The sequence below is a fragment of the Dermacentor silvarum genome, chromosome 2 (assembly GCF_013339745.2).
Source record: "Dermacentor silvarum isolate Dsil-2018 chromosome 2, BIME_Dsil_1.4, whole genome shotgun sequence".
Lineage (NCBI taxonomy): Eukaryota > Metazoa > Arthropoda > Arachnida > Ixodida > Ixodidae > Dermacentor > Dermacentor silvarum.
The window spans coordinates 74,799,507-74,813,401 of NC_051155.1; positions in this window are offsets into that span (position 1 = coordinate 74,799,507).

Sequence of the window (13,895 nt, forward strand, 5' to 3'; positions counted from 1 at the left end):
CTACGTTTACAGGAATTTGACTTTGCAGTCTGTTATAAGAGTGGCCGACATCATGCGGACGCCGATTGTCTTTCGAGGCTCCCTCTACAAACAAGTGAATGTGACGCCGACAATTTCGATGAGTTTCTGGCCGCCATCGACGACACTCTTTTCCCCGACCTGGCCACCTTCCGGCAAGAGCAGCGTGACGACCGCAGCCTGGATGCCCTCTTCGCCTCAGCTGCTCAGCCAACAGGTCACAATGGCTTTGTCATCCAAGATGGCCTGCTCTACAAGAAGAATTATGCGGCTGATGGTGCCCGTCTCCTCTTAGTGGTCCCTAAAAAATTGAGAACCCACGTGCTCCGTGCTATGCACGACGACTCGACCGCAGGGCACCTGGGTTTCACCAGAACATGCCACCGCATTCAGGGCCGATTCTACTGGACCAGTATGCGACGAGATATAGAAAAGTATGTGGCCAGTTGTAACAAGTGCCAGCAATTCAAGCGCCCTAATACTGCTCCGGTCGGACTCCTTCACCCTGTAGCGCCACCATCATCTCCTTTCGAAATGGTTGGAGTGGACCTTCTCGGCCCATTCCCGCGCTCAACAAACGACAACCGCTGGATTATAGTCTGCGTCGACCATCTGACGCGTTATGCTGAAACCGCAGCGATGCCAACGGCCACGGCTCTTGATGTTTCGAGCTTCCTCCTGTCCTCTGTTATACTCCGTCATGGACCACCTCGTGTTATTGTGAGCGATCGCGGTCGGCAGTTCGTGGCCGACGTAGTCGAAGAGCTGTTGCGTCTCTGTGCTTGCCAGTTTCGCCACGCGACCCCGTATCACCCACAGACAAATGGTCTCGTCGAGCGCACTAACAGAACTTTGACCAACATGCTTTCGATGTACGTGGATTCCAGGCACAAGAATTGGGATGACATCTTGCCTTTTATGACATACGCCTACAACACCGCAAAGCATGAAACTACAGGCTACAGCCCTTTCTATCTTCTTTATGTTCGATCACCCCGCAGCTTCCTTGACACCATTCTACCTTTTACTCCTCATACGGACTCTTCTATTGCCCAGACTCTCTGCCGCGCTGAGGAAGCACGCCGCATAGCTCAGCTCCGTACGTTGGCGTCCCAAGACCACTCCAAGATCCGCTACGATTCACGACATAAGAATGTGTCATACGACAAAGGGGACATTGTATGGCTTTGGACACTCACTTCGCAAGCGCGGCCTGTGCCAGAAGTTTCTGGCCCGTTACACCGGGCCTTTCGTCATCACCGATCGTCTAAGTGATGTGACCTACTCGATTGCTCGTCTCGTGTCCAATGGCTACCGGTCTAAGAAGACGCAGCTTGTTCACGTCGCTCGCCTGAAACGCTGTCATCCACGTGACTCCGAGTGGACGTAACAGTTACTCGCCCAGCGGGCTTCGTCTGAGAAGGGAGGAGTGTTACGCTAAAGCTACGAAAAGGACTGAAGAAGAGGAGAACGAAGTGCACTTGTCTTGGTAGCGGCTCGGTGTCGGCGCGGCCCCTTTTCATCAATTCATCTGTTAAATAAACACACCCCATCGTAACAATATATATCATCAGCCTATATTTATGTCCAATGCAGGACGAGGACCTCTCCCTGCGATTTCCAATTACCCCTCTCTCGTGCTAGCTGATTCCGACTTGCGCCTGCAAATTTCCTAACTTCATCACCCCACCCAGTTTTCTGTCGTCCTCGACTGCGCTTCCATTCTCTTGGTATCCATTCTGTAACTGTAATGGTCCACCGGTTATCCATCCTACGCATTACATGGCCTGCCCAGCTTAACTTTTTCCTCTTAATGGGCACTATAATATCGGCTATCCCCGTCTGCTCTCCGATACACACCGCTCTCTTCCTGTCTTTTAACGGTAGGCCTAATACTTTTCGTTCGATCGCTCTTTGTGCGGTCCTTAACTTGTTCTCGAGCTTCTTTGTTAACCTCCAAGTTGCTGCTCCATATGTTAGCACCAGTGGAATGCAATGATAGGACACGTTTCTTTTCAGCAACAGTGGTAAGCTCCCATCCCAGTCAGGTAAAAAGCGTAGCAGTTTGGGCGAGTTCGTATGTCATGACTTTTAGGCTTGTAGCGCAGCCCAGAACAATCAAAAAGGAAGGTGGAAGGAGTAATGAAAGGGAACGGACAACAGGTTGAGCGCTAAATTCCAACTTATGGTTTATTCCGTGACTCAGAAGGCTACTTATACACTCAGCGAACCATGTGACATGAAAAAACGACCGCAATAAAAAAAAAAAAACCAAGCAACATAATCTTAAGTAACCATGTGAAAAAACATATTCAGAAAGCCTGTGGCGGCACTCCGAGATACGCCCATTCATTACTTGATAGCGATAATTAACGTGAGCTTACACATGCATGACCAAGACCTGTGATAGCTTTCGATTCAATGATTTCTCTCGTAAGCTGATTGTAAATACGACCTAGAATGACGCATTCTTCTAAAAAAGGTTTGCAAACACACGTTTTGCAGTGATGCGCAAGAAACCCCCCTGCTGTAATGCAATTCTTAGCATTGTAGCTACGTTCGCGCAGCCTATCACTCAGACAACGGCCAAATAAATCATAAGTTGAAAGTTAGCGCTCACCCTGTTCTCCGTTCCTATGTGGCAAAATAAAGTACACAAAGGTAAATTACAAATATACTTACTATTCTACGTACCTTGCATTATTTCCCACATAGTGCCCACACCGGTGCAGACATTAGTCCCATCGCAACACTAAATATGAGATGCCCCTGTGGTAGAGTACGTCCGCACGCCGCTTCCCCGAACGCACATTGTCATGCAAGTCTGCATGGCCTTTTGCGAACTCACAACACCACCATCTTACACTTCTCAACGGGAGGCACCTTTCCCCATACGTGGGCTGCCTTTCCCTGTGGATTTCGATTGGCATTCGTCCCTTGCTCCATAGAAAACGAACCACACTTCGTTGCTCGTACGCCGTGGACGTGTGAGGCACGACCGCCACCCTTAACAACTTACAGCAGCGCCATGCCGTGGAGCTACCAGGAGATAAGGCCGGGCCGGTCCAAGAAAGGTCCACTGCTGGAAATGCATGTGTTGACTTCGCATTTACAGCCGTAATTCGGAAAAAAAATATCACCGCATAGCTACGAAGTGAATGATGATGAGTGGGCGAAGCACCGGGGGATCATTCGAGCAAAACGCCGGAAGCGTTCTCCGGAAGCCGAAAGCTGGCTTCCGGAAGCGGAACCAGAAGTGGAACCGGAAGCAGAAGCTGGGACTTGTATATATATATATATATATATATATATATATATATACAGGGTGTTTCAGCGAACACTTTCATAATTTAAGGTTCACCGTGGCAGATACCCCAATTCTAGTTAATGAGCTGGTCTGCTCGAAGAGGCGGACAAAACATGCACAAAAAATTGAAATGCATAGTCGACTAAGTAACAAAAATTCGCTAATCTAGTTTTTAACTAATTACCTGATGGCTCATATTGCAATTTACAAATTGTAGCCGTGGAGTTCGCAAGGCGGATCCACTTAGAACGAATTCTCGGGATGACACCAGTTTCGAGATATTAATTCCCGAACTTTGCGGAGAAATGCATTGGCGTTCCAGTTAATTTTGTGCTTCAATGCATAAAGCGACGTTTTGTTAAGAACCTAACTGGAACGCCAATGCATTTCTCCACAAAGTTCGGGAATTAATATCTCGAAACTGGTGTCATCCCGACAATTCGTTCCAAGTAGATCCGCCTTGTGAACTCCACGGCTACAATTTATAAATTGGAATATGGGCCATCAGGTCATTAGTTAAAACTTAATTAGTGAATTTCTGTTAATTCGATTATGCATTTCAATTTCTTGTTCAAGTAATGTCCGCCTCATTGAGTAGACCAGCTCATAAACTAGATAGGAGAGCAGAGGAGGGGGAGGAGGATGCGCATGCGCAGTGCGGGTGTGCGGACGGCGTATGAATGGACGGAGGGAGTGACATAGCCCCGAGCGTAAGATGCTTCGCATCTAAAAAAGTTGTCGCAGTTTCACCTGAAAGGCGAAGCATCAATTGCGAGAGTAAATTTGTAGAGAGCTATGATAGTAGCTTTATCAGCTGTATAAACTTGGACATGTAGCAGCACCGGCAACACGCAGAACTGTTGTCGATGCCGTCGGCGTTTTGCCCGCGTTCGCACGAAATGCGTGCGGCGTTCGTGACTGTTGCCGGAGCCTCCGATATAAATAGGCACTTGGTGCCGCAGCTAAGCGTCGCCTCCCTTCCCTCCCCCCTCCCCCCCACGGCCTTTCGCTCATCGGAAGAAGGCGCGTTTGCTCTACATATCCCTATTGCAAAAACCAGCGTCTTCCAGTGCCTTCCAGTGTGAAACCAGCGCGCTTTTTAACACTGGATGGCACTGGGGACGCTGGCGCATGCTGGGAGTCACTGGGAAAACGGTGAAATCGCTGGGTAAGCGCTGGGTCACACAGGACGAGACGCTGGTTTCACTGCTATGATGCTGCGGCGCACTGCTGTGCGCTGTACAGGCGCTGGTTGTCGCTGGAGTTCGCTGGCTCATACTGGAAACTGCGCTGGTTTCGTTTGTGCCGCACTGCCGGAGTATAGGCGCTGTGGAATATTAAATGCTTGATACAATTTCGTGGGCATCTCCTTTCTAAAAAACAGACTCCTGTCCTAAGTAGCGCTATAATTTGGGATCATAAATGTCTGTCTCGTGTCGGTGGTGTTGCAGCTTGGAGTAAAGGTGAGGTGCTTGAGCTAGCCCATGCACATGCGATACTTGAGATCCCTTTCGCTTTGTACATTTCCCTTTTGACTGTGCGGATAGCTGTATTCGTTAACGAAATTACGCAGACGCAGAAAACGCCTCGTTTTCTAGTAGTTTGTATGCAAGCGATGACTTCGAGTTGTCGCGCTTCCACTTTCCCTGGTGTAGTAAAAAGAATAGTTAAAAGGTTCTGAAGCTCAAATACAAACATTTTCTCATTCGCCAGGTAACCAGACCGAGATCGTCTGCTTCCCCCGAAGGCTAGGCCTACCGTGCTCGCCGAGTCCGTCTACACTCTATCGGCCCGTCTAAGCTGAGGAATCAACAAGTCTAACGAGGATAAATCACTCTGTAGTTCAGCTTTCCCATCGGTGTTTTTAAACAGACCATTCCTTCGTGTCTACGGTGTCAGCACAACAAGCGATGAGCGCCGATATGAAGCGTTATAAGCATACCTATGTGTGCTGTTGCTGAAGGCTGCCAGCCGCATTAACCGACCGCTTCTCTGACGGAGATATGTGGCTAAACATACGTGTCGATTGAAAAGCATTGTCGAGCTATTGAAATGTTGCATTACCCTTGCGCGAAGAACAGGAAAGGGCAGTCAAAATCGGCAGTAACTGCCCCTACAACATCCCGGGTCGGCGGTTCATTTAAGGCTTTTTTCGTAGTCAATATACCAATCGATAAAGCAAATCAGTGTTGCAGCACTTCCAGGCATACTATGCAATACGGACAACAACTTTTTCGTTTTGATAGAGGCGTAGGTTTTAGTTGAAGGCGATATCGCATCTACCATGTCTGTGCGAGTTGTCTGTGCAAAGCTGCTGTGTCTGCGCGTTGACATGGCGAAATATGAATCGGCAATCACGTGTCGGCGTGGCCTAGTGGTAAGATACTGGGATTCGCATCTGTAGGTCGGAGGTTCGATTCTTGCGGCGAAGTTTGTTTTTACTTTTTTCATTCCTTTTTTATTGCTTTACAGCGCTCTCTCTTCCTTTTTGTATTTGAATAAATGTATAAAGTAGCAAGGCACCACGTATTTCTCGCTCCTGAGCTGCATTTAGCACCAGTACCCCGCGCCCAGCGCCTCCCAGTATGCCGCGCCTTGCCAGCGTCCCAGTATCCAGAGCGTGACACTGGGCCCAGAATCAGGCATGGCACTGGGCACTGGATACTGGGTTTTGCAATAGGGATATATGGTGACTGTAAAGGAGGAAAGAGATGCCTACGTCCGCAGTCCTTAAGGGAGCACGGCACAGAACGCGCGTTTGTTCTCCGCCGTGGGTTCACTCACCGTGAAAGCGCGCGTCCCTCGCGCCCTTTCACATACAGCGTTCGGTGGCGCGCGGCGACGATTTCATCTCTATTGACGTCATACGGAACCTCACGGCGTCGGCGACGGCAACGGTGACGCCGAAGGCAGAAATCTGCTTTGAAAATTATGGGGTTTTACATGCCAGGACCAGTCCCGATTGTGAGGCGCGCCGTAGTGGGGGACTCCGGAAATTTGGACCACGTGGGGTTCTTTAACGTGCACCTAAATCTAAGCACAGAGGTGTTTTCGCATTTCGCCCCCATCGCAATGCGGCCGCCGTGGCCGGGATTCGATCCCGCGACCTCGTGCTCAGCAGCCCAACACCATAGCCACTGAGCAACCACGGCGGGTAGAAATCTGCTTTGGAGTGTCTTTATAATTGCTATCGCAATAAAATAGGGGCAAAGACTTTCTGATTCGTCCGGCTATACATATTTGCGGTGCCCTAAGGCGACGCGGAAAATTCGCTTAAGTGTCCTTATATTTGCTATGGCAGTAAAACAGGCGAAGGAGTTAGAGAACGCCATTCGTTTTATATACTTTCTCTTTGCTCTAGATTCGACGGACCTTATCTGCGACATTTGTTGCTGTCCCAGACATATTTTGCCTATGTGTATTTACGTGGTTGATTAAAGGGCTCACACTGAAATCAAAATACGCAACGAACTTGATCAAACTCTCTGGTTCTGAGCTGATTAGGCAGAAAAATAGTTGTGAAACTCCTTGCTCCGCTTAGAGACTGTATTGTGGTTTTACGTAATATACTATCCACAGTTGCGCTTGCGTGGGCTCATGCTCGTTACCATATTTTTTCTTACATCACACAAATATACACAGCAAGCATATAGGAAAATATGTGAAAGACCATCGCAAGCGATTATCTAAGCGTGAGAGGGCATGCCCTCGACAGAGTTCCCCCCATTGATGTGCCGCAGACGTTCTCTTCAGCATTCTGCGGAGCGTTGGCATAATTTCACGGAGTGTGAACGACGGCGTTGTTCTTAGTCTTTCTTGGGGAACTTAAACGCTGACAATTTGGTCTGTCTGTCTGTCTGTCTGTCTGTCTGTCTGTCTGTCTATCTTTCCGTTTGTCTGTCTGTCAACCGATTCAGCCACCCGGCCAAAGTTGGACCACTTGCTTACCGCCCACACTACTTAAACTGGTACGGCTGTTCATACTTGTGAACGTTATCGATCAAAAAGTAAATATTACGCATATCTGAGGTGCAACATCACTAGGTAAGTATTAGTAGGTGTGTTCCTTTAATAGAAAATACATAGATACGTAACTCTAAAGACCCTAGTTTCTTAAGCTGCGCTGAAAATGCCATGCTATGCGCGCCGACGAACGACGTCTGCCACGAAGGGAGGGAACCCTCTGCACAAGCTCGTGTTTCCCCGACTGCGCGCCGACGAGCGCCCTCTGCCATAGAGGAAGGACACCCTCTGCACAAGCTCATGTTTCCCGATGTATTGCCAGATGGCGTCCATGTCTCACACAGCGCCTCCTCAATTTTATCAATGCCAGCCAGATGCGGCCGATTCCGCCTCCTCAATTTTATCAATGCCAGCCAGATGCGGCCGATTCAACATAAAGGAAGCGCTGTCTGAGGCAGGGCAAAACATAAATGGCCGCTTGATGAAATACAACCCACTCTACAAGACATGCCCAGACAACGCAGGGAAAAGACCGACGACCAAATTGCAGCGGAGAAGCGCCGGCGTGCCGACGCTCGTCGTCTCAAGCGTGCCCAGGAAACGTCCGAGCAACGAGCCGAGCGGCTAGCGCAAGATCGTGAGTCGAGGCGCACCCGGAGGCAACAGGACACAGACCAGGTGCGCGACGCGCGAATCGTCAGCGACCGAGAGGCTAAGCGAGCGTACCGGGCGGCAGAAGAGCCGCCCGAAGCTCGTGCCGAACGGGTAATCAAGGGCCGCCAGGCACAACGGAAACGCCGGGAAACAGAAACTCCAGAAGATGGCGCCCAAAGGCGTGGAAAAGACCGTGAAGCCAAGCGAGCCCGCCGTGAGACAAAGGAAACGCCAGGAGCGCATGCCGCGACAACCACCAAAGACCGCGAGGCCAAGCAAGCTTACCGGGCTACTCAAGAGACGCCAGAAGCGCATGCTGCGAGAACCACCAAAGACCGCGAGGCCAAGCAAGCGTACCGGGCTACTCAAGAGACGCCAGAAGCGCATGCCGTGAGAACCACCTAAGACCGCGAGGCTACATACAGCACGACACGGAAGGAAACAAGGTGGAACGCCTCTGGCTTGACTTCCCATCCGAGACGGCTGGCCGATTGGCAAGGCTCAAAGTGGCCCCAGTGAGGGCCGCATTCTCAGGTATCAGCGCAGATTGGGTGCCCATCGGGCCACGCTCCATCAATGTGACCCTCTGCAAAAGCACCGGCGTCGCGTGCAAGCGCACCCACTTCCCCCTTGTCCAAGCGAGCGCAATAACAATACATAAATCTCAGGGCGCGACTTACGGCGAGGTGGTGTACTCATATGACACGGCCCACCCACTTCGCCTTGTGTACGTTGCACTCTCACGGGCCACCAGCCTCGACGGCCTCTTCCTCACAAACAAACACAATGACTTCCGCTTCTACCACACGCGTGGGGCAGAAGACCGGTCAGCTGCGTGACGAGATGCGTCGGCTCCGCAACCATAAACTACCCACCGTCTGTATGCGAGCTCGGGAGTTCATGGACAAAGCTGATGCTACGGGCCAACTGTCCGTGGCTATGCTCAATGTACAGAGCCTCAACGCACACCACCTGGATGTTACCGGCGACAACGTACTCATAAGAGCACATCTGCTTATCTTGTGCGAAACTTGGACTGCGCGCACAGTCGACATACCGGGCTATAGGTGCGTGGCGCACGAGAAGCGGGGAGCTCAGCGTGCCGCAGGCGTCGCCATCTACATCCAAGAAATGGGACACATTGCCCTCTGCACGACGCGCGCCGACCTAATCTTTGACAACTCTATGGATCCTAGTGTTGATGCTCGCCATATAGGATGACCAGCACTCATGTAGTACGGCCGGCAGAAGACTATCGTCTTTCGACGACATTTGCAGCGAAGCACGCAGATACGCGGCCATTTTTTTTCAGGCAATCACTCGTTGTCGCAAAGGTATTCACAGGCACCGGTCGTGTGATCTTCGTGGTGGGCCTCACATAAATTGGCGTTCACTACTTACTTGCTGCAGATGACCGCCTTTTTCAGCACTATGCGGGGCGCGTATTTATGTTTTGTCGTGGGCTCAGACACGCGAGAGATACGCCGTGTTTGTCAGTCCTGTGAGCGGATGCATGAGTTGTGAGAGAAAGATCTGTGGAGCTCGCCTCGGTACTGTGGAAGAGGGTCGCACAACACCGTACGTGAGAAGTCACACAATCGATCACCTTAGTCGGCGCTAAACCGTTTAAGTAGCGCGTCTGGTGGCAGTGTTCGCTGTGCACTAGGAAAAAATGTTGGGTTAGAATGTACATTATTAAATGAAATAATTTTTGCGCCACAAAAGCGTATCGTCAGTCAAGGCATATTGGGAGAAGGTCGTTCACGTGCGGAGAAAGAAGGCCAACGTTAGGCCGCGCCGAGTGTCACAAACTGGACGGGATAAGTCACACAATCAGTCCCTTTCTGTCGGCGCTAAACAATGTGAATCCGTGAGCGTAGCAATTGAAGATACAACGCGCAGCGCGAAAAGGGGCACCCAATGACATCGCGCAACGCCACGTCATGGAGGAAAAAGGGGTATCGCCGTTTTTTGCAGCGAAGGTCTTAAGGGCTAGGTTCCAGGAAATCGTGTCCGCGTGTAGGAAGGTCACGTGACCTAGCGTGAGAGGAGAGGGAAAGAGCTTAACCCTGTGAGAATGTTGTGAGAGGATGCAGATGAAAAGGAGAACAGGGAGGGGAGTTGACGCAAGTCGTGCCGTCCAATACTCGCGTTGGAGGAGGAGAGCGCGAGGCGCGCCAACCAATGGCGGCATAATAAAAAGTAGGTCAACGGACGACAGGGGTGTGAGAGGAATTCACGTTAGCATTGGTTGTATATACGGAGGTTTGGTTGAGGATTCTTATCTGGGAACGTCGTATAAAAGCGTGATGAACGCGCTAGGAACGCCGTCGCCCGCGGACACCTACATATCCCATATCCCATCCCCCGCAACGCGCTAGGAACGGTGTCGCCCGTGGACCCCGAGCCAGTTCTTTCCGAGCCGGGCATTATATAGCCACCGCCTAAGTGTTAAAAAATACCCCATTGTGCTACGAGGAGCCGGCACCGAACCCTCTTTCCCGAGTACGTAGCGTAGAGGTCGGTTTACCATTTTGTTGCCAAATTCAACATGACAAATCCACAATATAGCTAACGCCCCACATAGGGAATCCCGCCAGACCACCAGCTTCGCTGGACTTCCCTCTTCGCAGGGTGGAAGGGCTCGGACTTTTTCGCAAGCGGTGACGTCATTCAGTAAAATTCAGAAAGCTGCTACGATATCCGAAGAAATTTATTCGCTTTAAAGCTTTCGCAGATGTTTGTCTAGCTGATGATGTTATCTATAAAAACCAGTGTAAATAAATAAACGAGCGGTGATAACTTTTTAAAGTCCTAGAGTTACCCGCCGCGGTGGCGCCGTCAGCTAAGGCGCAACCTGCTCAGCACGAGGTCGCGGAATAGAATCCCGGCCGCGGGGGCCTCATTTCCATGCTGGCGAAATGCAAAAACGCCCGTGTGCTTGCGTTGTAGTGCACGTTAAAGAACCCTAGCTTATCAAAATTATTCCGGAGTCCTCCATTACGGCGTGCCTCATATTCAGAACCGGTTTTGTCACGTAAAACCCCAGAAAAAAGAAGTCGTAGAGTTCTGTTTTACCGCTCTTCGTGGAATTCTGCAAATGCATCACAAAAACTTGGAGGACGCTTAAGCTTCGACTTTAAGAGTGGAATGCGATAGCATTCAAAGATCCCTGACTGCTTCTCACGCTTCCGGGCAACTGCAGCTTATGTAACCGTAAGGTTTACCGGGAAACGCTGGCAGCAAACGCTGCGCACGAAGGCAAGCTTTCTGGTACAAACGCGGCCTTTTACGCAGACCTATCCCGGAAATTGTGTAAATCCGCGCCAAAAAATTATACAATTTTCAGGTTTCTGGTATTGTTTCGCACTTTTAATATATCAGTCTGAAAAAAATTTACATGAAAAGGCATGCGCGGTCGGTCTTTCGTTCCGTATCGTTTATTTGTGGGCTGTACGTCATTCTCAGAATCCCGAGCACAATAACCTTGTCAAGGATGTAAGAGAAGGTATGAGCAACTTTAGTGATAGAATGGTGTGGCAATATAACCCGGCTTTACGAGGGTAGCTATCAGGGAGTATGTATCCTCCCCACAGCACATCACCAATACTGCCTTCTTGTCGGCGGCTTCCATGAGCTTGTTAGCAGCGCAGCATAGCTCTATACGCTTGACGTAATCCTGCCCATAAAGAGTTACCATTTAGGTGAAATTCCACGATACGATCGCCTAAGACCATCTTGCCGGCCACGCCCTCCCCACATGGGCACAATCGTGCCTCGTCGCCTCTGTAATAATGGACGTGGACGCAGCAGCAGCTTTTGCAAGATTCCTGTATTGCACAAAAATTGTCGCAGTTTCACCCGAAAGGTGAAGCATCAATTGCGATAGCAAATTGGTAGAGAGCTATACGGAGTAAGGATAGTAGTTTTATCAGCTGTATAATCTTGGACATGCAGCAGCACCAGCAACACGCCGAACTGTTGTCGACGCTGTCGGAGCTTTGCCCGCGTTCGCACCGAACGAGCGCGGCGTTGGTGACTGTTGCCGGTGCCTCTGGGGGCGGCTCGGAGGTTTTAGACGAGACCAGAATGGGACACTCGTCGAGCAGCGTCGGAAATTGTAGCCACCTTGTCGCCTCGCAACGTTTTCATTTAAATACGCATTTGGTACCGCACCTAAACATCGCCTCCCCTCCCTACCCCCCACGGCCTTTCGCGACTATATACGCTGACTGTAAAGGAGGAAAGAGACGCTTAATTCTGCAGCCCTTCAGGGAGCACGGCGCAGAACGCGCGTTTGTTCTCCCGCGTGCGTTCGTTCCCCGTGACAACGCGCGTCACTTTCACTCGCGCATACAGTGTCCGGAGCGCGGCGACGATTTCATCGCCGTTGACGTCATACGGAACCTCACGGCAACGGCGACGGCAGAAATCCCCTTTGGTGTGACCATATAATTGCTGTCGCAATAAAACAAGCATCTATGTAGGTACGGTGCATTGCTTATCGGCACACGTGCGATGGGTTTTAACACGGTGGACATGCGCATCGGATAGCGAATTCAGTCACATCACTCTGTTATCACAGTTATATTACTGAAGCTGAAGAGGCTATGAGATATGCCTGTATAGTGAAGCTTTCTTTATGGCGTCCGAAAGTTAGGTGTTTTGGTCGGCGGTGGCGCTGTCTTCTGTTTCTGCAATGTCCGCCGTTGTGTGTGAGGTCGGCTTTGGGACGATTTTGTCATCGAAGTCGGCTACGCACATCTTATCGTGATGCGCTGTTTTGTCTAACCGTCTCGCATACGCTTAGCTTTCACTAATGTTCATGGTGGGTGGGGTCTGCGTGAATTTTCCTTCGATAAAACATTTTTAGATGGCTATCCGTGTTCTTTAAAAGGCTGGAGTACTCTTGGTGACCACAACATCGAATACCGAGGCTATCCTGTGGCATTCTACTCAGAATTTACTCTGAGAATATGAATGTGCAGATGCCATTGACAATTACTGTCATTGTATGTAAGTGCATAGCTGAACTCTTCAGGAAAGCTCTTCGCTCTATTAAAGGGATGATGCGCTTGAAAGTGTATATTTGTTGAAGGTAAGGTTTATAAGTAGCTTTGTTCTCTTACTGCATAATTCCGTAGAAAGAAGAGCCGTTAACGAGCGCATATGCAGCGAAAGTATGGGTGGCTATACATATAAGTCTACATCCTCGTCGCTCCAATGTCATCATTATCTTCTGTCGCCGGAACCCTCTCCCGAAGCGGCGAACAGTGGGAGAGAGTGGCGGGAGAAGAGGAGAATAGTCCTTCTCGAGAGCTCTAACGGAGCATGTAAACGTTTAGACTCCCGTAAGTTCTCGCGTGACAGCACGTGCATCTACAAGGGCTATAATAGTTGGCGTTTCGCGAGGCATGTGCCCTGTAACTCCGTTGTGAGAAAGGGCATGCCCTTTGCATGCGCGCCTGTGTATTGGTGGCGAATTTCTGACCACAACCGACCACCAGAAAAACAATTGACAGTCTCGTCCGAGGGGCGGTTTTAGAGTTGCGCTTCAACTTCTCAGGCGATGTGCCAACGATATGCTTAACCGACTAACGCGGACGCAATATACGCGAGTGCGCCAAAATTTCTTGCAGCCTTAAAAGCTTTTATACGACGTGTATAGGGCCTTTGATGACCCCACGGGCGCCATACGCTACCCGTAAAGAGCCGCCCCAATAAAGTTACGTCACTTTCAGGTTTGAGCACCCATATTGTTTTGTAGATTTAAAGGCCAACTGCAACGAAATTTCACTAGTGCTGAATTGCTTATAAATGCTTAGCATATACTTTCAATGTACCGTCGACAGCACGCTTAATTAACACGAACGCTCCGCAGCATGGAGGAAGAAACCCAGGAGAGGCCCCGGCCAACACGGACGTGCTGGAGAAGGTGTGGCAGAAGTCACCT